General features: G+C 45.2%; 2 pseudogenes; one reads left to right on the plus strand and one right to left on the minus strand.

The window, feature by feature from the left end:
- Nucleotides 1-12,215: 12,215 nt before the first annotated feature.
- LOC143386513 (carbonyl reductase [NADPH] 1-like) lies at nt 12,216-15,663 on the plus strand (annotated as a pseudogene).
- Nucleotides 15,664-22,707: 7,044 nt separating this feature from the next.
- Nucleotides 22,708-23,286, minus strand: LOC143386518 (nucleoside diphosphate kinase 6 pseudogene; annotated as a pseudogene).
- Between the last annotated feature and the right edge of the window lie 1,937 nt (nt 23,287-25,223).

Below are 25,223 nucleotides of genomic sequence, written 5' to 3' on the forward strand. Positions count from 1 at the left end.
AAACGATTTCAGCCTGAGGCCTTAATGAATGTTGATTAATGACAGAAAACTTCATAATTTCTTTTTTTTTTTTGGTATTGAGGACTAAAGCCCTTTTTTGTACTTCATTAAGGCAGAGTCTCAATAAGTTACTTAGCATCTTAACTGTTGCTGAGGCTGGCTCTGAACTAGAGATCCTCCTGCCCCAGCCTCTGGAGCCACTGGGAATACAGGTGTGTGCCACCATGCCTGGCTCATAAACAGGTGCTTTGGTGACCTGTAAGATCTCTATTGTTTTCTTACAACCTCTTATACTTTATCATTACCTCATTAAAAATTTCCATTGGAAAATCACCTTGAAAGGGCAACATAGTTAGAATCAGCTCTGTGCAAAAGACTTTCGGGCAATGATACAAATACCTTATTTCTGGACTGCCCAATACAGTAGTCCCTGACACATGTGAATCTTGAGTACTTCGATTGTGGCTACTGAAACTGAAAACAGAATTTTTTTTTTCCTGGTACAGGGATCGAACCCAGGAGAACTTGACTACTGAGTCACATTCCAGTATTTTATTTAGAGACAGAATCTGAGTTGCTTAGCTCCTCTCTATTGGTGAGGCTGGCTTTGAACTCCTATGATCCTCCTGCCTCAGCCTGCAGAGATGCTGGGATTACACCGTGTGCCACCGTGGGCTCATAACTGATTTTATAAACGAGTGCTTTGCTGACTTGCATATCGCAGTCATAACCAACATTTACTAAAACACCAATTTGAATTAACCATATTTAGAACTCGAAGAGCTGTGAAATTCCTGTTCCATTAAAACTTTTCGACAAATCAAAAACTTCGATTTCAGTGGCACAGTCCTGTAACCCCAGACAATGAGAGGACACTGGCAAGAGAATCACTCATTTGTTCGAGGCCAGCCTCACCAACTGGACCCCCATCTTAAAATTTTAAATAATAACAATAAAAAGCACTGGGGGTGTAGCTCCATTTCACAGTCTTGGAATAAACATCTTTAAACAGGTGTTTGCATTAGTTAGGGAGAAAACACAAGTCAAAAAAGCAGACAAGCCAAGGTGGCAAGATGAAGAGTGGCTACTAGAATTTCAACAAGCTGCTTCCATACAAGCAGCGCTCCGCGCCCCGCAGGGCTTTCCTCTAGGGTGGCTCAAAGGCCCCCTGCGTCCGGCGGGCCACGACCGCAGCGCTGGCCTCACCCGCGACGCCGGACCATCCTCCGGTCCCCGACGCGCTCCACCACGCCCGCCGCCTGCCGGGGACACCCACCGCCGGCGCCAGAGCCGCATGCCCAAAGGAACAGCCCGCGCGTGCGCACTGCTGGGACGGGCGGCGGCCACGCACGCGCGTCTCCGCCTACGCCCAACTCAAGAGGGACCCTCCTGCAAGCCCTAGCCGCCGCCACCCGGGCAATGCGCGGCTCTGACCGGAAGTTCCCCGGCTCACCAGAAAGCTCGCCACGGCCTCTGACACTGCACTTGCCGAGGGCGGCCCAACCCGCACAGTCAGAGGCTGAGAGCCACCATGCCCGCCTCTGCCCCTCGACCGCCCAGACGCCAGTCACTCGCGGAGCCCCGCCCCTTCCCGTCGCCGGTGTGCGCGCATGCGCAGCTGCCACGGCTCGCCGGTTGCACCCAACCTTGACCGCTGGGTCGGCGCCCGAGGTCGCGCGGGTGGCCACGGCCCTCCGAGGAGCCGAGCTGCCCAGGCTTGCCCTGTGCTCCACTAGGACGCAGCTCCTAGGGCATCCCTCGCCACCCGCAGGCCCTACCGGGCTGGCGCTACCTGCTCCCCACCCCCTCCACTCTTCCCCTCACACGGCCTGGACACGGTCTCGCCCGTCTCCCCACCTGTCCCGCTCCCGCTCTCTGCCCAGCTCCAGACCCGCCTTGCAGGAGGATTCCAAATAATCCACGTCGATACCAATTCCAGCTCCATTTCTACCCACCACTTGGATGTGGGCTGTGCTTAGTAAATGGATTCCTGAAAGTACAACGTGGAAGAGGGGCTGGGTGGGAACTAACCTGACAAATACCGCCTTGGCCAGCTGGTCAAGGCGACAGCATCCGGAATAAGTCACATAGACAGCATTTTCCTCCTGTTTTCCTCCCCAAACCCATAACTCGCGTTCTTCCTTGAAAAAAAGAGAAAAAAAAAAAACAACCCCAGGATTCCTAAAATATCTTTTCTGTCATGAAAACCAAACTCTGACAAGCTGTCGTAAACGAGAGAAAACCAGAGAGACATGACCATTAAATGCAGTGTGGTATCCTGGAGGGGATCCTGGAATAGAAAAGGGATATTAGGAGGAAAACAAGTGAAATCCAATAAGGTGTGGAGCTTAGTTTTTGCAGCTGCTTCAGTATTGGTTTCTTGTGACAAAAATACTACAGTGTTAGGTAATATAGACATGAGCAAGGTCACTGGAAGGGACAGGGAAGATAAGCAGACTAAAGAGAGGGATCCCAAAATCTGCTGTCAGAAAGCTATAACCAGTTGTGGTCAGAATTATTGGGTCTCTTGGCAAACAGCACACCCACGCTGTCAAACAGGTCTCTGGCATGCTCCCTAAACTGCAATATGTTCAAGATAACCCTAAACAAATTATCAAATAGCACTCTAATATAATTAGCATTGCAATCCCCTCCTTGCCATTGTATACATATTGTAAACCTAAGAAAACTCTATGGCAATGTAACATGGAAAATTGACAAATAGGACGAATAGGATGGTGGGAACAAAGGGTTAAGAGAATATAAAATGAGCCTACTTTGCCAAAAAGCAATCTATCTGCAGCCTTGCCTATCCTGAGGGGTCAGGAAATGTCACATTCCTCAACAAACCGAGGCAGGGGGCCAAAAGCCTGGCAGTCAGTGTAGATAATGAATGATGGGGGTTGAGGAGATGAGGACTGGTTATCACTGGTTTCTAACAGCTAACCTGGACAGCACTTCCCAGCACAAGGCATTACCTTCTGTGCTGCTCCTTCCTGCCCTTAGGTGCTTGTATGGAGAAGAGAAGGTGGTGGAATTCTGGGGGTCTATAAAAGAGCAAGATACATCCACTCCCACTGGCACCCAGCTTTGGGCCCCATTTTCTCCTCTGAAGTCTGCTACCTTTGTCCCTCTGTTAAATAAAACTTGCTTTCTGCCTGTGGTTTCTTGGGTGTTTAATCTGCAACAGTGGGGGTGGAGGTAGGGGTGTAGCTACCAGTTCCTAATCTCCAAGATGCTTATCAGTATCACAGTGTTTGATTCAGGAATTTATACTTTGTACATCTCATTTTACCACATGCAACAAGGTTGCTGAGGGGGTACACTCCTGATTTAAGGGATATACATTTCCGTAGAATAGGGGGAGAATTCATAACACAAAGCTCTTGTTAGTACATTTTTGAAGGAAGTGTGGTCACGGAACTAATATCAAATTTTGTCTAGAATAAATAGTTTTTTTGCAGCTTGAACATTTCAGGAAGGTGCTTAAATGTGGGGTGGGGGACTAGGCTCCTCCCTGGGACAGAGCCTTGAGTGGTTAGAAACTTTGTTAGTGTTTAAGTTGTTTGAGGTGGGGGCTCAGGTGGACTTTTTAACAGTGGTCCCTTCACCTTCTGATTATAGCCCTCATTGCTCTAAGGCTTATTTAAAAATATATTTTTTTTCTCTCTCTCTTCTCCCCTCTTCCCCTCCCTAACAAGATTAGGGGGTCAGGATTATATTTTCTTCTGCCCTTGAACATACCCCTACAGGAAGGAGATGCCTGCTGAAGATCTGGGAAATGAATATCTCCTAAATTAACAAATTAATCCTAACACGCCATCAGGGCATCCTGGGACTCCTTACCAGAACACACCTGGAAAGTAACCCTTGAATTTCCTTTAAAACTCCCTGTCCCTCCTGATCTGAAGAGTCACAACCTTTGGGATAGTCCCCTGTGTCTCTCCTTTGCTAGCAAAGCAATAAACCTTTTCCTTTTTCTCAAAACCATGTCCTCATTATTAAATTGGCATTGATTGGCACTGGGGACAGAGACCAACCTTCTTAATAGAAGAAACCAAGTTAGAGCTTATGAGTAGCATAAAAGAGCAAGATACATCCACTTTTTGTTTTGTGACAGTATCCCACTAAGTTGCTGACTCTGGCTTTGAATTGCGATCCTCCTGCCTCATTCAGGCTCCTGAGTACCCAGCTATTTTTGCTACTTTTCAAGTCTCACCTTAAGTCTTCTCTAATGGGAACATATAACAGAGGAATAAGACTGGATTACCAGTAACAATAGTGGTAAGATGTTAATAGAAGAAACCAAGTTAGTATTACACTTTAATTCTCTGTATTACACTTGCAATTTTACTCTACATTAAACAATTATAAACTTAAAACTTAAAAAAAAAAAGATGTGTGGGCTAGAAATAGATGTTTCCAAGCATGGAACTGTTAAAATAAACTGATAAAGTTTTTAAGGAACTAACTTTATTTCAGCAGAGATTCATGAGTGAGGCAGGATGCAACTGGAATTCCTTTTGATCTCCACTTGGAAAGAGTACCAGGAGGCAGCTTTTATAGGGTGAACGTGAAAGTGTAATGCCAGATTCGTGGGGCTCCAATAGACCTCCAGGAGCCAAATCCGATGCAATCACACAAGAGTCTTTATTGCAAGCTTGAGCCTGGAGTCACAACCATTTCCCGAGGAGTGAGTCCCAGTCTTCTGTCCAGTGAGATTTTATAGGTTTTGGGGGAATACTCTATGCGTCACAATATCACACAGCAAATCATTCCATACCGCAGAAAAATCAAACAACAACTCTTAACATTGATTAACACATTCACTGGAGGGAACAAGTTGGGTAGGGGTGATTGGTTAGTACAAGAGGGGGATGCCTTTGAACTGATTGGTTTAGGCCATGAGGGGTGTATGTGCTAAACTACATGGTTTCCCAACATGTTATCAACCACCATAAACTACTGAGGGGTCATCTGGCATCCCCGGTATTTTCCCTGTCTCATGCTGATTGGTGGTTGCTAGATGGGTTGCTATGGGTCTTCACCTAGCCTAACTGAGTCAGGAACACCTGGTGCTGCATATCTCTCCTGTTATTTACAGACAAACAACTCAGCAGGGTGGGTATCTGCCTAGAAAGGCTCTGTGGGTTTTTCTAAGGACAAGGGTCCCGCCCCCTTCCTTAAGACAGGCCTTGAGGTAGAAGCTGCTGTTATTTATTTATTTTCAAAAATGGAGTCACATCAGTTTCTCAAAAGCAAAGCAACAAAATTGAATTTTAACCACAAAAAAGCCTTATTTGAACTGTTTCCATGGGAAGTTCAAGGAAATACAGCTAAAGCCCAGTTGACCACCTGTCATTGGCTAGCCTGAGTTTCATTTTCTTTTAAAGTGTATGTGTGTGTGTCTGTGGAGTGGGGGGCACCCACATGCATGCACATGTTTAGCTGGTAATCTTCCCAGGGGCTTGTACATGCTCTTATTAACCACTAGCCAATATCCAGTCCTCATGTTCTTTTACATCTCAGTCAGATTTGGGTTTATATAGGAATCTAGGGCATTAGAACTATTTCAATCTAATGGTCTTTCATTTCTTTGTTAGTTGGTTGGCCCACTTTTATTACTGTGTTTAACAGATTGAGACTTGGTGATGTCTTTAAAGTTCAACCCTTTTTCTAGCTTTCCATATTACCATCCCTGATGTAATTGGCTATTCAATACACTTTTTGGTTGTTCTCTCGTGATCTCAAGGTAATTGCCACAGCTCTGGGCATCACATACACCTGCCCTCTAAACATCAAGAAAAGCAGCATTGAGCCAGGCGCAGTAGTGCACAACTGTAATCCCAGGGGCTCAGGAGGCTGAAATAGGAGGATCATGAGATCAAAGCCAACCTTAGCAAAAAGCAAGGCACTAAACAACTCAGTGAGACCCTGTCTCTAAATAAAATACAAAATAGGATTGGGGATTTGGCTCAGTGGTGGAGTACCTCTGAGTTCAATCCTCAGTACCAAAACAAAAAAGAAAAGAAAAGCAGCATTTAAATAAGAACTTTCTTGTTATGAAGGTCAAAAATAATGTATGATCCCACTTGCTATATAGGAACTGAAAAAGGTTCTCTCCTTGACAGAACTATAGCCAGATTCCTGATTTAAAACTTGTTCTATGAAAACTACAGACCCTCAGCACAAACAATTTTGTCCATCTATGTCCCCACCTCAAACAACTTAAACACTAACATAGTTTTTTTTTTAAGAGAGAGAGAGAATTTTTTAATATTTATTTTTCAGTTTTTGGTGGACACAACATCTTTATTTTATTTTTATGTGGTGCTGAGGATCAAACCCAGCACCCCATGCATGCCAAGCTAGCGTGCTACTGCTTGAGCCACATCCCCAGCCCCTAACATAGTTTCTAACAGTTCAAGACTCTATCCCAAGGATAAGCTTAGCCCCCATCCCTTCAAGCACCTTCTTGATAATGTTAAAAGCTGCAAAAAAAATTTACTATTGATTCTAGACAACACTTGACATTAGGCCCCTGACCACCCTTAAAGAATATACTAAAAAGGGGCTGGGGTTGTGGCTCAGTGGTAGAGCACTCGCCTAGCACGTGCGAGGCCCTGGGTTTAATCCTCAGCACCACATAAAAATAAATAATTAAAATAAAGATATTGTGTCCAACTATAACTAAAAAATAAAAAAGAATGTACTAAAAAGACTTAGTACTATGCATTCTTCTCCTGTTCCTCTGAGATATATCTCCCACAAGGCAGGAGTGTACTCCTCAGCAACCATGCTGCGTGTGGTTTAATGAGATGATCAAAGTGTAAGTCCATGAATCAAACACATATTGCCATAGAGAAGTTTTCTAGTATCCTTACAATACTTAAGGAGGGGGGGGTGGGGACAATGTGAACAAACCTTACGGGCAATATACCAGAAAGACAAGGTATGTTAACCGCACAGCAAGGTCCAAAATTATTCAAGTCCATATGCTCAGGATGGAGGCAGGCCTCCGTGCAAAGAAAGATCTAATTAAAGTTTGAGATGAAACTGAGTAACACTGTGGAAAAGCTGGCCTGACCACCACACGTGGATCCTCTGTGACACACAGGGCACTCCCAAGAAAGATGTTGGTGCTGGTATGGACAAGTCAGGCAAGGAAAGGCCCGAGAGCGTCATGATTTAGGATTCAGCAATAGTCTTTTCCAGCATGTTTTCACAGACACCATGAAAGTATGTTCTTTAAGACAAATTAAAAAATTGTTTTAAACCAATAGATAGTAAAGATGTCAATTTACTCCACAAGTTGATAGATGGGATGAAAGTCTCTCTCCACACAGGAGCCAAGATCCCACAACTCTGACTCTCACCACCCACGCATGTCTCCCAACTTAGCCAACGGCAGGAAGAAGGAAGGTCCAGAACCTCACCCTGCTCTTTGGGTTTATTTCTCAGACGTTTGGACAAAGTGCTTTGTGCTGGGGTGGCCCAACAAACAAACGAGAATCCAGACCCAGAGCTCGGGACATAGGTCAGGGGTGGGACAGACCCTGGGTTCCAACCACAGCATGGGAAAGAGAAAAACAAAGCAAAAAAAACATGATAATAATAAAATACAAGGGTGGGGATATGGCTCAAGTGGTAGCACGCTCGCCTGGCACGCATGAGGTACTGGGTTCGATCCTCAGCACCACATTAAAAAAATAAAAAATAAAGATGCTGTGTCCACCCAAAATGAAAAAAATAAATATTAAAATAATAATAATAATAATAATAATAATAATAATAATATACATAACCAAAATTAGAAAGAAAAAAATATATAAAAATAATTGAGAGGAAAAAAATATCCAAGATTCAAATGCCACAAAGGAAAAAAGGATGCAAAATCCTTCAAATAGAGATTAATTTTCAGGTTTTTAAATACCATGCTTTCTAAAAACAAATGCTTGAAGTTTTCCATAGTTAGCTCTGTCAGTCCTTCATGAGTCCTCTCCTATAATTATCCTTATAAAGTGCTTTTCCCAGGTTGAAGGGATAAATGTTATGTATTTCTATAGTTATTTTATGGTTGCATTAATAAATCAGTTTCGTTCTCTGTCTTTGGAAATTATTTAGTGATTATTTCAGTGTCTACTTTTCCCCCTCAATCATTGCTTCCTTGCCTTAGCACTGATTTTGAATGATCCTTCCATTGCCCCACTAACTCTTGATGTAACCTTTTTCATATACTAATGAAACCAAAAAGAAAACCCACATAAAATCTCCACCTTCACACACTTTTAGTTTCTTGCTTTTAGTAGACCTTGAAAATCATGAGTTCTGCCAGGCTTAGTAGCGTATGCCTGTATTCCCAGCAATGGGGGAGGCTCAGGCAGGAGAATCACAAGTTCAAAACCAGCCTAGGTGAATTAAGGAGACCTTGCCTCAAAATAAAAGATAAAAATGGCTGGAGATGTAGTCAGTGGTAAAGTGCCCCTGGGCTAAGTCCTCGGTGTGGCACAAAAAAGGGGGGAATCATTTTGGAGGTCACACAGCTCGGCATATGTTGTTAGTCTCCCACTTTGCGGTAGCTGGGACCTTTTAAGAGCAGCCTATAATGAAAATAGTGGCTGAGGTTTCCCTCCAGGGACTTAAAGTCTGCCTTTGTGAAAGCATTGGCTCTTCACTTGGGCCTATGCAAGGGTCCATTGGGGATTCTTTCTTTCTTTTTTCTTTTTGCACTGGAGATTGATCCCAGGGGTGCTTTACCACAGAGCTATATACCTAGCCCTTCTTATTTTTTTTTATCATGAAACAACATCTTTAATATTTATTTTTTAGATCTTTGTTTGTACGTGGGGCTGAGGATCAAACCCTGGCCGCACGCATGCCAGGCGAGTGAGCTACCGCTTGAGCCACATCCTCAGCCCATGAGACAACTTCTTGGTAAATTGCTGAGACCAGCCTGGAACTTGCCATCCTCCTGCTTCAGCACCTCAGCTTCTGGATTCACAAGGATTTCAGGACTGTACCACCTCTCCTAACTTTATTTTGACAATGGGAAATCCACACTGCACCCTCCACTCCTGCTAATGCCATTATCTGAACATATATCCCATGAAGAGACATAAAGGTTGATAATGCATAGTCAGAGCAGAGATTACTTCAACTCCAGCCATATATGCCCTTTTGTCGAACCACCCTCTTGTTTATCTCGTAAACTTCCCCAAGCCCTACTGCGGGAGTGGCAGGACTTAAGACTGGGTCAACCCTGCACCACACCCAAGTAAACAAGCTCTTTCTCTTTTGCCAATGTTGCCCCAGCAATTGGCAATGAGAAAAACAGGGCTGATGTAACAGCAACGACTTATTAATACTTGATGGTTCCTATACTGAATTTTCTGGAGCATTTAGCCCCATTGAACTGTCAACTCTTGTGTGAGGACCAGTTCTGAAAGCACAAACAAACCAGCCTGAAAATCGTGATCCAGGGCCCTCTCTCAGGCACTGCCTTTTTAATCAGCAGGTGCTCTCTTTTCCAAGCTCCTGCACCACCAGCCATCAGCGAGTGGCCCTCCTACCCACTCTAACTCAACCCACGTCCTTAACCCATGCCCTCCTACACTGGCTCACCACACCTACAGAAGAAAGCAGGAGAGGAAAGGCCACCCAACCACAGACCACACCTACACTCGGGTGAAAGAGAACACACAAAGCCACTTCATTAGCCAAGTGAAAAAGACAACCCAGAGGGTTACATATCCTAGGCTTCATCTGTGTAACAAGTTTCCAACAACCTGGAGAAAAGGGAAGCAGATGCTTGATTGATAGGGGATAGACTGGGTTTGGGAGCAAGAGCGAAGAGTTTGGTTATACAACAGCAACAATAGTCGCTCTTCTGCTCCTGGAAATGCTGTGTCTTGGGCAGGAGCCCTGTACAATCTACACATGTGATGAAATCAAACAGAAGTAACTGTACACCCATGAGTAAGGACACAAAACAGAAGAACTCCAAAAATGACTTGTCATCCTTTTCATGTCAATATATGTGTGATATCATACTAGAGTTTGCAGACTGAGGGAAACTGCGGAAGTGGCAGTAAGATTTCTCTTGTTTTTTTTACCACTGCTTGTGATTTTATTATTACCTTAATTTAAAAAATCCATTGAAAAAAGCAAGGTTCTTCAACTTGTTGTTAAATCAACTGCCAGGAAAGTCACTTTGAAATGGCAACATAATCAGAATCTGTGTAAAGCAGCTTTGTACAAAAGTCTCTTTTGCAATGATGAAAATACCTTAGCATTGCACTGCCCAATACCATGGTCACAGATGTGTGAATCTTGAGCACTTCAAATGTGGTAATTGAAATTGAAAAAGAAATTTTTTTTAAAGAAAGAGTGAGAAAGAGGGAGAGAGAGAGAGAATTTTAATATTTATTTTTTTTTTTAGTATTTGGCGGACACAACATCTTTGTCTGTATGTGGTGCTGAGAATCGAACCCGGGCCGCACGCATGCCAGGCGAGTGCGCTACCACTTGAGCCACATCCCCAGCCCTGAAAAAGAAATTTTTTTCTTTACTTTTTTTTTGTATCCAGGATTGAATTCAGGGGCACATAATCACTGAGCCACATTCCCAGCCCTATTTTGTATTTTATTTAAAGATAGGGTCTCACTGAGTTGCTTAGCGCCTTGCTTTTTACTGAGGCTGGCATCAAACTCATGATCTTCCTGTCTCAGCCTGTTGCACCACTGGGATTACAGGTGTGGCGCCCAGCTAAAAAATCAGATTTTTTTCTTTAATATTTATTTTTTAGTTATAGGTGGACACAATATCTTTATTTTATTTTTATGTGGTGCTAAGGATCGAACCCAGTGCCTAATACATGGTGGGCAAGTGCTGTACCCCTGTGTCACAACTCTAGCCCAAAACAGAAATTTCACATTAATTGCAAAATTAAGTTTGCATTAAGTATAACTTGCATTAATTGTACATCAATTTCAACTTAGATATAAATAGCCACTGTGGATATCTATGGGACAGGACAGAAATGAAACTTGATCTAGTCCCCTCTTCCCTAGTTGTAAGTTCCAAGGGATGAGGAAAATTCATTCGAATCACTTAACCAACTTATAAACTTTCTCAGCAGGAGTCCATTCCTTCATCTTAAAATAGGGAAAGAAAAGTATATCCTGACATGTGATTTGTGTGTGTGTGCTTGTGTGTGTGTGTATGTGTGTGTGTGTGTGTGAAGGGCTGTGATGTGCCCAGGCACCTGTACACTGCAGCTCTCAGAGCCAGGTAGGATGGCATTTTTGCAAATACATAGTAAAGTAACAGCTGATTTAGTAAATACTTCTCCATTCTCAAAAAGGACAGGTGAGTAGCTTTGCTTTTATATACTTAGGGTGAAATGAACAGAAATTTGATGCCCTGGACTGTTCTTTTAGTTCATTCCACAACTCTAGTTTGAAAGACTTCAATTGCAGAGATAAAGGGAGGGGAAGTTCATACACAAGCCACATGTCTTTCAAGCACAATTGTGAATAACTATATACTTGGTGGTACAGAAAGCAAACCTTAGAAGACCAGCACTGGGAGTCAGTACAGATGTAGTCACATGACCAATCCCAATGGTTCTACTCTACCAGGTAGGCACCTGCCAGCACCCACCAGCTCCCACTGGCCTGTGTGGCAAGAGAAGGGCCTTTCTTCTTGAATCCTTTCCTTTTCCCAGGGCTCTGCACACAGTCTGCTTGGCAAACCGCTCCAAAAATCCTTTGGAGAAAGTCCAAGCCCTCAGCATGGTTCCCAGGGATGCTAGTGATCTGCCCCAGCCTACCTCCTGGTTCACTCTGACTCCCCCAAAACACTCCTCATGTTCCTCTACAAAAAGCTACTCAATTTCACTGTTTATTTCTCTAACCGCGGAAGGAAACCACAGTTGAACAATTCATTAAGTACACACCAATAAAACCAGGAGGCGAGTTTTGCAAAGATTAAATTGCAAAGCACAACTTTAATCTCCAGCTCCCAGTCCTTGACCACCTAAAATGACTCCAGGGGACTCCAGGCGGGCCACGCCTTGCGCGGGGCGGGGCTGCGCCTGCGCCTGCGTGGTGGGCGGGCGGTCCCGGGCAAAAGCGGTTGCTCCACTTTTGCGCTCCAGCGGTGCAGAGGTTCTAAGGTCCGCTTTCCGCGCAGGTGTTCCGCGTTGCCCACCAGCCATGTCGTCCTGTCGCCCGGTGGCGCTCGTCACTGGAGGCAACAAGGGCATTGGCTTTGCCATCGTGCGCGACCTCTGTCGCCAGTTCTCGGGACGTGGTGCTCACCGCGCGCAGCGAGGCGCGGGGCCAGGCAGCAGTGCAGCAGCTGCAGGCAGAGGGCCTGAGCCCGCTCTTCCACCAGCTGGACATCGACGACCAGCAGAGCATCCGCAACCTGCGCGACTTCCTACGCAAGGAGTACTGGGGACTAGATGTGCTGGTCAACAACGCGGGCATCGCCTTTAAGAGTAAGCGGTCGGTCGGGGTGCAAAGCTTGTAGTCCTGGGGGACCACGATTGTTCAAGCGGCTCAGGGGCGGGTGCCCTCTGCTTTGTGGGATCCAGAAAGTCTCCCTAGAAAGCAACAGAACAGCACAGACTGAAGCCATAGGGAAAACAGAGACCGAGAAGGTGCAAGCCAAAGGGACATTGTGTTTGCGTGGCTGGGACTCATTGGGACCTTTCTAGGTTTTCTTTACAAAAAAACTTTACATTAAAGCAGTTGAATAGACTTTTGACTACTTTTGAAATAAATAATTGCAAAATATTGATTACACCAATATAGTAAATAGTACCCATGACTCAGATTACCCCAATACTGCCATTCTACAAAAACAAAGAATGTTATGAAACTAGGAGATTGACTTTTTTCCGCTTTCCACATTTTTTTTATTGATGCATTATAGCTGTACATGATGATGGGATTTCATGCTACATGTTCATATAGAAGAAAATATAACAATATAATGAGGTCACTATCTGAAACCCTTCCCTATTCCTTCCCCAACTGCTATACCCGCTTCCCAGGAGATCTCAAGTGTGAACAACCCTGCACTAGACACAAGACTTTACTTGGAGGGATATCCTGTGCACTCTTTTATTTCTGAGAAATTCTACCCCAAGGCAACTGTTTATTGTTTTCTCTTTTTTCTCAAAAGCGGCTGATCCGACACCCTTTCATATTCAAGCAGAAGTCACAATGAAAACAAACTTTTTTGGTACCCGAGATGTCTGCACAGATCTACTCCCCCTCATAAAACCACAAGGTGAGTGGGGTGGGTGATCTGGCCCTGCCCTCCTACAGTCTCATCTCCTTGCCCCTGGCCTCTCCTGCTGCAGCTGTGCCCCTGCCTTGCTGGGCCTCCACCTGCCAGGTGCAGCTCTACTTCCCCACCCCCCTTCTCCAGTGGCTTAATCCTCTGTGCACTGTTCTTGCCGCACCTGGCTCTTTGGTATCCTCAAGTGTCTGTTCAAAGGTCTCCTCAGAGCAGCTCTTTATTTCTTCTTTCCCTCCTACTGACAAAGGCCCTAAATTCGATTCTGTGCACCCTTATTCAGACTCATGGACTAGGACCACCTCACTAGACACAGCCCCACTAAACCTGTCACCTGCCCAAAACACTCCCAGACCAACTCACACATGGATGTTCCTGATCCTCCATAACTCCTGATACCCCCAATCTACAACTGACACTTTCAGAGGATGTCCATCCTTCCTCTAAATCTTCCTGGCCACCCACCATCATGGCCACCCTGGTGGTCACGAGGCTCTGCCCCCACATCAGCAATGCCCATGTGCTAAGATTGTGCCCACTGAGCTAGGCATCATGGCACACCCCTGCAATCCGACCAACTCAGGAAGCTGAGGCAAGAGGATTGCAAGTTCAAGGCCCACCTCAGCAAATTACCAAGGCTCTAAGCAATATAGGAAGAACCTGCCTCAAATTTCAAAGAACTGGATGGGGATGTGGCTCAGTTAAGCACCTTTAGGTTCAATTGCTGAAATCAAAAAGAAATAATAAGGGGCTGGGGATGTGGCTCAAGCGGTAGTGTGCTCACCTGGCATGCGTGCGGCCCGGGTTCGATCCTCAGCACCACATACAAACAAAGAGGTTGTGCCCGCCGATAACTAAAAAAATTAGTGTTAAAAATTCTCTCTCTCTCTCTCTCTCTCTCTCTCTCTCTCTCTCTCTCTCAAAAAAGAAGAAAAAGAAATAATAAAATTAAAAAGATTGTGCCTACTGAGAATCACCCGAATCCCGCATTCCAGCCCTAAACGGGCCCTCAGCTGACCATGCACACACTTGCAAACCCTCCTGAGAGGCCTCCCTTCTTGAGTCATGCACTTTCCCAGGGCTCTGCACAGTGTCTGCTGAAGCTGAAGCTGTGCCGGGCACTCCCAGACTCCTTCAGGAGAAATCCAGGCCCTCAGCATGGTTCACAGTGACGCTGTGATCTGCCCCTGTCTCCCTCCTGGCTCATTTCATCTCCCCATCAAAGTGTTTCATGCTGTGCACGCCACAGACTCTCCTAGTCTTCCACTAAAAACTGCCCTAGTACTCCTCCACTCAGGGAGACCCCCTCTCATTAAGAACACACTGGCAGCCAGCCGCCTTTACAACAAGGAGATGTGTGGCTTAGAGTTGACACTTGAGTGTACAGCTTCCTTGAAACTTCTGTGCTCACAAGCACCCTGTGATCCCAGGAGGTTCTTTATGGAAGTTCGTTATGCAACCACCCGACAGTCCATGTCTGTTTCTCCTACAGCTCATACTGGTAGCGCTCTTTCATATGACAATTTTCTGCTCTAACATTTCAGTATAATTGGTCTTCACTGTTCTCATGTAGATTTTATGTTACATGTTAACACAGGTGAATGTATGATGGTTTGGAATGTATTTTAGGCAGAGTGGTAAATGTCTCCAGCGTTTTGATTCTGGTCTACCTTAAACGCTGCAGCCCAGAGCTGCAGCAGAAGTTTCGAAGTGAGACCATCACAGAGGAGGAGCTGGTGGGGCTCATGAACAAGTTTGTGGAAGACACAAAAAATGGAGTGCACGAAAAAGAAGGCTGGCCCAATTCTGCCTATGGAGTGTCCAAGATTGGTGTCACAGTCCTGTCCAGAATCTATGCCTGGAAACTCAGTGAACAGAGGAGAGGAGACAAGATCCTGCTGAATGCCTGCTGCCCAGGGTGGGTGAGAACCGACATGACAGGACCCTCGGCCACCAAGAGCCTGGAAGAAGGAGCCGAGACCCCCGTGTACTTGGCCCTTTTGTCCCCAGAGGCAGAGGGGCCTCATGGGCAGTTTGTTCAGGATAAACAAGTTAGTGAGTGGTGAGCTGAACTCACACCTCCACCATGGTCCCCACTTGGTATCCTGCACTGATGTGACCCAAAGGATATTTATGCTTTCAAAACTATCCTTAGACAAAAAAAAAAAAAAAAAATCCCTCAAGGCATCCTTATCAAGTGCTTAGGTGTCACATGTCAAAGGTGGACTAGAGAGCTCACTCAGGCACCACTAATTCCCTGAGGTCTTTTCTTCAACACAGGGAGAGAAAAGTGAAATTCCTGAAAATAACTAATGCAAATGAGAAGGTGAATAAAGGATTCTTGATAAATGTCCACTCTGCAGACTGTTTTCATGATGAAGCAAACTCCATGCCAGGAGCTTGGTCACTGTAAAAGCTAGGTCAAGGGGAGGGAGAGGGGAACTCAGGCGTGGTCAGACCTAGAAGGAGCCAGGCCTTAAACACCTTGCTCTGTGGGCTATGCCCTCAGTTGCAACTACTCGTCCAACAGGAGAGCAGACACACTTAGCAAAACAAGCATCATAGTTGGATGTGGCCCCTGGACTATGGCTTACCCCTCCCCCAGGAAAACACACTACCACCAAGGCAAAGGCAGCTGCCCTTGTGTCTTCCCAAAGCCTAGGTCATTGTGTGAAAACAACCAGCAGCTTGAGAAGAGTGAGTGGGTGCTGTGTGCATGGTCACTTATGACTGAGCTCGAGAAATATTATAGAGACGCCTGGAAGAGAGTGTTCCTAAGTAGGAATGAAGTAGCCCACAACTGTAATACTCCCATGTGTTCCAAAATACAAAGAAGTAGAAGAGCATAACAGGATGTTTGGAATTGCAAACCATAGATGTATATATAGACATTGATGACCATTTTTCCACTTTTTTGTTTATTGTGAGCTTTGAAATCTTGGGGAGGGTGAGGGTATGGCTCGGTGGTAGAACACTGGCCTAGCATGGGTGAAGTCATGGGTTCAGGTCCACAGTTCAGTACCACAACAATAAATAAAAAATTAGAAATGGAAAAGGAAAGCCCAGGATCTGGCACCTTACTTAGCAGTGGCTCAAGCAGAGTGGCCACTCCTTGCTGTGTCTGGGTTTCTTTAACTGTCAAGCACTCATGGGATGACACATCAGTGTAAGTGTTGAAAAACGGTGCCTGGCACGTGTACCACAAGGCATGTGCTTTTGTCGCACCTGGGATCAGAGCAATGTCACCCCTGGTGGTGGAGAGAAGCCCTTGTTCACTGCCCATCACCCAGCTGGCTCCAGAGGGTATCAGGAAGTGTCCACTGTCCCTTCCCTCCCACAGCCTGGCTCCATGCTGTCCACACCTCTACTTTCAGGACTTCTCACTCTGCCCCAGGGGCTGCCATGGCTGGAGACCTGAAGAGTGAGCACCCCTGAGAACCAGCTCTTTTTTTAAAAGGGAGGTTTGGGGGCTGGGGTTGTAGCTCAGTGGTAGAGCGCTTGCCTCCCATGCTTAAGGCCCTGGGTTCTGTCCCCAGCACCACATAAAAATGAGCAAATAAAATAAAGATATTGTGTCCATCTACAACTAAAAAAAAATACTTAAAAAAAAAAGAGGAAGGTTTGGTTTCCAGGTTTGACCCTTCAACAGGGTTGTTCATTTCCTCCTAGTTATTTTGTTTTTGTAGGCAGACACCAACACATAAACAATGTCTAAGTCAAGACTATAGTGTTTCAAGTGCTGGCTTAGAAATGTACAGTTGAAATGCAAAGATAAGTTTCCTTAATACCTTAATGACATCCAGCTTCTTCAAGAGCTCTAAAGACATCATCATTCCATATTCAGGTTCCTGGGTACCTCTGCAATGGGGGAAAGGATATTCTATCCTACTGCTAAGATTTATTTCTCAACCTGAAGACTAAGGTACATGCTGCTAAAATAAAATTTTCAGAAAATGTAAAATTACATACAAAAATACCATTTCCAGAGGTGTGTGCAGTGGTGCACACCTGTTGTGCCACTGCTTGGGATGCTTGTGCAGGTTCAAAGCTAGAATCTAAGAGTTCAAGACCACATGAGAGCACATAAGACCCATTCACAGGGAAAAAGAAAAAGGAAATCAGAAGAGAAAGAGAAACTGAGTCTCATATAGGATATGAAGGATTCAGACAGGTGTTACAACCAGCTCACCTGAAAAGCTAAAGGGGCTCAGATTTAAGTGGAATAAGGGAAGTTGAGATGAACTGCAAATGGAGACCAAACTGGGGTTTGCACACTGGAGAGGAAGCTGATTATGTCTGCTAGACAATGCCGGCAGCACACACCCCCTCACTGCAGACAGTCACAAACATGCCCATATCTCAGAGCAGGAAGAGGGAGCCTGGGGCTCCAACTCTTCCCTTGTTATCCTACACTCTTGAATGAGCCCAGAAAACACCAACCCTCAAAAGGAACCACCACACCCAGCCTGACTAGCAGCAAGACACTGGGAGGAGGGAATCACAGGGCTGACTGGGCGCTCTTGAGATGTACAATCACAATCCCAACTGGACCTCCGAAGCTGCTAGCCAGTGCTGACTCAATCCCCGGTACATAATTCCCCTTTCTGCAATATTACTCTTCTTTCCTTAGGTCTCCCAAAGTAATAGAGGTGCATAAACATTCCCTCCCTCATGGGAGCTTTCTGGGAATCAGCCCTAACTGTAATCACACAAAATTACAAGACATTTTTTAAATATTTGTTTTTTAGCTATAGGTGGACACAACATCTTTATTTTCATTTATATGTGGACTGAGGATTTATATGTGGTACTGAGGTACAAACCCAGTATCTCACACATGGTAGGTGAGTACTCTACCTATGAGCCACAACCCAGCCCCACAAGACCTTAGTTGTCTTTTGTTTCTGATTATAGAATAAGGCAGCACTTCATGCCATAAAAAAGAAAGAGCTGAGCAAGGCAGGGTGGTTTTATAAGAATAAAAGCATTGAGGAGAGTGAAATCGGTCATTTCAAACTCTTTTCTCTTTTTGTTCTTTTAAGATACACATGACAGGAGACTGTACTTTGACGTATTACGTATACATGGATCATAACTCCGCATTGCGTAGAACCACAGAATGGGAGGCTACTCTCAAAGCCAGTTTTATTACTCTGGTTCAGGCACTCTGGTTCTCTGGTTCTGGTTGTGCTTCAAGCACACAACTGAGGTGGAGCAACTCTGCTCTGGTCTGATCATTTGGCATTTCCAGTCCCAACATGTCCTTGATGGCCTCGTGATCACAGATTTGGAGAGCTTCCATGATTCTAGCTGAAGAAAGACAACTTCCTGACAGGACATGGCTCCATGTGGATATTTCATACTTTTTCAGAGAACACAGTGTACCAGGCAGACGACTGTGACTCTCAGAGGATCATACCATGAGTTTAAAATACAGCCATTAGCCAGGGTCTCCCTGAGCAAAATCAAAGAATGAGCCCAATGAGGCTCAAGGCATTTCAACCAAGTCACTGGCTCAACAACTTCTGGCACCTGAGGCTACACAATACCCAGAGGTATTATTCCATGTGCCACAAGGAGTCCTAGCAACTGCCCAGGCTCCTCCATTTTCGGCCAGTAAGGAGCAATTCTGTTATCTAGTATCCTATCACTGGGTTCCATTAAAACAAGGAGAGAGACAAACCCATCTAGGAGGCTGTCTATTGAAGGGTCCTCCTCACCACTGGAACACAGTGGCAGAAGGGCTGTTGTGAAAGCTAGCCACCAGCTAGACTAACCGATCGCTTATGTTATGTCTAGCTTTTTTGACATCACAGGTCCCTTCTGTCAAGTGACCCAAAGGAGCCACTGGATGTGAAAAGCTAATGACAGAGTATTCCTGCCAAGCGAAAGATGTAGGCATGAGCAAGGAGAGATGAAGAGGCTCACATAGGGTAGTCTTCTCTGGCCATCTTGGGGAAAGCTGTGCACAGCCTCGTGTCGTCAGCCTTCAGCGGGGTCTGCAGTCTCAATGTCTCTGCTCAAGGGGGCATCAGGGGTTTGTGGAGCTCTCTGTGTGGTTCGCACACCGACCGTGAGACGTGTCCCTGTGCTCCATGTTGCATTGGCCAGCTTCAGCTCCTTGGCCTTCTGGAACAGGGAAGCTCTTCTTAGAGACTCTGTGGGGGAAATCTGTACTGGATGAACCCCAAGAATTCAGGATCCAGTCCAGTCAACAGGCAGATAACAGACTCAAACCCAGTGAGCAGAGCTAGGGTCTCATGACAGGTAGCCTTTCTCTAAACATCCTCCAGGCTAAGTTGCTTGCCAAATAAATACAGCTTCATTAAACATGTCCTTATTCCTTCCATAATGCAGCAAGAATAGAGGTGTGACTACCACATTTAGTCTTTAAATTTTCTTTGCTGGAACTTCTGAATGAATCGCAGATTTGTTGTTTTCAAAAGTCTCTCAAGGCTAGGAAGCCATAACAAAATTCCAAGTATATCCATTACAAATGCACCATTTTTATTAATGTTATACAAACAACTACATTGCAATTAAAAGAATAGTCAAAAACAGTTTCCAAAGCTGGGAGGGAAGAAGTAGCAAGAAAACGTATTTACTTTTCATTCACAAAAGTACAGCCAACATAGTTCATAGGCTATACAATCTGCCCTTTATAAAATTCAAAATTTTTAGTTTCATCAGAACTACCATCATAATCTAATTTTAGGAAATTTTTATCCCCCCCAAACAAACAAACATACCCCACACCCATCAGCAATCACTCCCAGGTCCCTTATCCCCCCAACCCCCACCCCACCCCCTGGGGAGACCACACATCTATTTCTGTCTCTGTAGATTTGCCTATTTATGTAAATGAAATCATCATATATTAAGTGATTCTTGTGTCTGGCTTCTTTTACAAAACAATTTTTTTCCTAAGTTATCCCACATGTATTAAAATGTTTCTAACCAGGTATGGTAGTGACAAAAATAAAGACAATTTTAAGAGTTTATTATTTAAAGTTCCCAAGAAGAAAGGACACACCCACATGGGGAGGGAAGTATCAGGGTCATTCTGGAGCCTCAAAGAGGAAAATATGGCCTTTGTTGTGAGTTCTGCTGAAAGGAATGTGTGAGGCAGGTATGCAAGTTTGGATGCTTTGATTTGATTTGATTTGATGCTTTGCACAGTTTCAGTGAGCTGTGGGATACAGAGGATTATCAAGTTGTCCAGTATCTGGCTCTGGTGTGACTGAGGGCAGAACTCTCACTTAGTGTGTAAGAGTATGTTAAAGAAGATATATAGGGGTATGAGCTCTGGATTGGTTAAAACATCAAAAATGTGCTCATGGAAAAATATTTGCAATCTCTAGGAATTAGCAAACTCTACGAGGGGCTGCCTAACCAAGCCCCCAAGGTGGCAAAACATCTTAAAATACAGAAAAATTAAAACGTGATTAACACACCACATTGGCCCTGGCCTATAGCTCAGTGGAAGATCTCATACTGAGCCTGCTCGAGAGCCCTAGGTTAAATCCATAACCCCTAACTTCTCCGCAAAAACCTAGCATATTTTAGCATACATTAGTACTTCTTTATATTGCTAAATATCTCAGTGTATGAATATATCACAACGTTTTAGCTACCATTTGGTGGACATTTGAGTCCTAATTTGGGGTTATTATGAATAATGCTGCAATTGTTAACAAGGAAAACCTAAATAAATTCTCCACTTTCACTTGCTCTTAATTGAAGTAAAAATCACTAATTTTGGAGGGCGCACAGCTGGGCAACACATTATCAGATTTCCACTAGTATGTCCCTCTGTGATGTGTGGGTTACGAATATAACAGCTACTACATTACCCGGTGGGTAACTGTGCTAAAAAACTGCACCTCTTCAGAAGAACAAGAACGGGATGCACAGGTCTGGCATCTCCACCTTCGTATCGAGTCTATCTCCTTTGCTACTTAATCTTTGGGTCAGATTCTATTCAACTCTGCATGTTGACATGTTGATCAATTGAAAAACATTTTGTCCAAAACTTTAATACAGGGCTAAGTGGACCCAGCCTTGCTTACTTTCTCTCCTCAACTGAAGGCTTAAGACACCTACCAGATGTCACAGTGGGAAACACCAGAGCATGAAAGGATTGAAAAGAAGTGGCCCAACAATTTCCTGGATATTCTCTACCTATTCAAAGACATGCATGTCCTTCCCTTCACTAGCCTGTCCCTCTCACTTATTATTCCTGGTCTACGTCTCTAACCCCTCAATGTCCATGCAGTTCAGAAGCTGATTTTGAACAAAGCTCTCGCTCTCTTCCTTTCTGTGGCCACTGGATAAAGCTTTGCTTCCTTCCCAATACTGGTCTCTCAGGACACTGGTTTTTCCATGGAACAAGGCTCCAAACCTGGGTTCAATAATCCTACCTGCATTCACAAAAAAGATTTTATGTGAACATATATTCATTTCTATTGGACAAACTAAATGAGTGGAAATACATTATTTTATCACAACTCTATGCCTAACTATTTGAGAGGCTGTGAGTGGCTTCATTATAAATTGCCACCAGTGGCCAGGCATGGTGGTACATGCCTGTATCTCAGCAGCTTGGCAGACTGAGGCAGGAGGATGGTGAGTTCAAAGCCAGCCTCAGCAAAAGCAAGGCGCTAAGCAATTCAGTGAGACCCTGTTTGTAACTAAAATACAAAATAGGGCTGGGGATGTGGATCAGTGGTCGACTGCCGCTGAGTTCAATCCCCAGTACCCAAAAAAATAAAAATCCCCACCAGCAATAGATGAACGTTCCAATTAGTCCATATCATCAATAGCACTTCTAATGTCTATGCAGTATATCACTGCCATTGTGATTTGCTTTTCCCCAATGACTAATGATATTGACCATAATATCATGTATTGATATCATGTATTGACCATTTAGATATCTTTTCTAGAGAAACGCTAATTCAAGTCTATCCATATTTAAATTGGGTTATCTATTTTATTATTGAGTTGCTTATTAAGAGTTCTCTATAGGGATTTATTTATTTATTTATTTATTTGAGAATTCACAACACTGACTTCTATTAAGGAAGAAAAGCTAAATACTGTTTATATAGTCACTGTATTTTCCAGGCAGGTCAATTGGGCAAGCTCTTCCTTGAAGAGAGATGAATACTTCTCAGTCAAAAAAAAAAAGAATCACTTTTTTCTTTTTTAAACAAACCATGAACATTCTAGGGAAGAGCTAGATAGCTAGATTCTGGAGGCTCTGCAGTGAGGACCTAGGCCCTCTAGCAAGTAGTCATGCCAAGTAGAAATAACACCATGAGCCCAGGCTTCCCTGGTCCCATGAGAATGTTCTGGACCAGAGATCTAGGAGAAAAGTCTGGGCATTGCTACCAATCCTCATCGTTTGATGGGCCCTCTTTGGGCTGGTCCTGGGCCTCCTGTTCCAGCTGCACAGTGGATGCCTCCCTCTGTAGCACACAGGACCACAGCACAACTGGGGCTCTTCCTCCTCATACCAGCACTTTCACTGAAGTCAGGAAAGAAGGCTGCAATCTTTCTGCTGGCTGAAACCACAGAGTCTGAGCCATGGGTGGTGTTGGGCGTGTCTGAGATGCCAAAACTCCTATGAATTGAATCTGGGGACATGTGGCATGCTCGAAACACTCTGGTGGGTCCCATCAGTGTCCTCCAAAGCTGGATGGCATCCTTGTGACCTAGGATATAAGCTCGGATTGGCCCACCAGCCATGAACTCCACCAATCGCTGATAGAAAAAACGCTCTTCATGTTCTTTGTAAAACTTCTGGCAATCTTCCTTTCTCCACAGTAGTTCTCTCATTTGTACAATAAGAAACTTGTTGCTCAGAATCTGCTGATGAACAGCCCCCAGAATCAATGGGTGAGCAACTGCATCAGGCTTGATTAGGGCTAGAGTAAGCTGCAGAGCCTTAGGGCTTTGCAAAATTGAGGTCATCTCACTTCCAGCCAGGTCGACGTTCACCTGATCCTCCAGCTGCAAAACTAAGCCTCTATAGGGTTTTAAAACATGAAAAGTTCAAGAAGTATAGTAATTAAGAAAAAAACTACTCCAAAACACTTTGGACTCATTAGAAAGTTCATTCTTACATATGTTTAAAGGGAAGGCAGGTAATGAGGCTCCTGCCAACTCAGCAGGTGCCTGGATATATCCCAGGACCCACAAGGAATGCAGAATCCGGGCCCTTTCTCAGGGCCTGAGTCCACCTACATTGAACACATTCCCCAGGTGGTTAGTGTGAGAAATAAAGACTGAGCATGCTGGCCCAGGCAGGTGTGTGGTCTACACACAGGTAGTCAAGGACCCTATGCGCGCACGGGAGCTCTGCAGCCCTCCACACAGAGCCCCCAAGGTTGAGCACACTGCTGTAGCCTCAAGTGTTGCCCTGTCCAGTCCACAGTACGGGACAGAGGGATACCCCACCCTCACAGGCAGCTTTCTCTTAGATGAGGCAAAAACGGGATCTCAGATCCTCAGAGGGATCTCACATCACTACCACTCAAATGCCCTTGGTTCCAGACAAATCACATGACCATAGCCAACAACAGAAGGCTAGGAAATGTCACCCAGAGTGGGCAGGCACACACACCAAAAACACCAGTGGCTCTGGGTGAAGGAACACATGCTCACGCTCCCCTAGGGAGGCCACCAGGAGTCCCTGCCAGTTGCCAGCAGCAACTCAGAGTCAGACTCTGTAGGGCAGGCCCACTCACCAGGCCTTCTCATCAGGATGTAGCTCCTGGCAGTTCAGAGCCCATAAGGGATTCCACAAGGTACAGCCCTGCCACCCACACTCTGGCTGCAATAATGGAACCAGAACAGAGACAGCCAATCCCTGTGGGAAAGAAGGAAAGCCACTGTGCAGAAGCCACCAAGGGGCCCTAGTGATAGAAAAACTCTTTGGGGCAGACACTGGGAGGATAGCCTGCCCTGACAGTGGGGCAGGCTTCCTGACTCACCTCCAGTTCTGCACCACGAGAAGCTCTGTGGTTCCTTGTTATCCTCCATGGCCACAGCTGAAGTTGGTGAGGCTCCCGGTGTTCCTAAGGATACAGGTCCTTCAGAACTTTGCTGGTTTTTCACAACAGGTATCCCCCACTAAGGCCACACCTATTTTGGAAACTGCTTCCGTAAGTGCCAGACACCAACCTTAGGCCTGCTTCCCGTATTTGGGTTAGGAAGGTAAAGCATTACTCATCGGCTCCCTGCCGTTCCCAGAATGCAAGTAGAAAAACACCAACAACTCTGCTGGAAGGGATGATCTCTTATGTCAGGCAAAAAATTGCTTCACTCAGCTCCTCCTCACACTCTCCCCCTGGAACGACACCTGCACCTGCTCTGCTTCCTACCTGTAGTTGTGGCAAGTCTTGCATTGGGGGGAACCCACCTTACAGCACTAGGCAAAATCAAAGGCTAGAACATGCTGTGAAGACAGGTTTGGGCAGGTGCACCATCACTGCTGCCGGGCTCTTGGGCTCAGCCACATCCGGGATACTTGGTGCCTCCAGTGGCCCCAGCTGTGCTTCTCAGGGCACCCACCAGATGTTCTGTCTACTCCATGTGAACTGTCACATAAGACTAAGGAAACAGGGTTCCATTAGTGTTTGTGAAAACAAGTATCCTTGACTTCCAAAGGAGCACCAGCTTATGTAGGAAAGAAGTCATGCCTTTTGTGTGGACAAGATACTAAACTCCAAGAGAACTTCTGCAATGACTGAACTGGGGTCCTGCCCCAGGGGATATGCTCCAGGTTAATTCCGTGTGGCAGTGACTACCCCAGACATTGATAAACCCAGCCTAATTCCCTCTTAAGATTGGGAGCCGCGCTGGGGTTGTGGTTCAGCAGTACAGCGCTCACCTGGCACGTGTGAGGCCCT

This window comes from Callospermophilus lateralis, unplaced genomic scaffold, assembly GCF_048772815.1.
Source record: "Callospermophilus lateralis isolate mCalLat2 unplaced genomic scaffold, mCalLat2.hap1 Scaffold_137, whole genome shotgun sequence".
In the NCBI taxonomy this organism is placed as follows: domain Eukaryota; kingdom Metazoa; phylum Chordata; class Mammalia; order Rodentia; family Sciuridae; genus Callospermophilus; species Callospermophilus lateralis.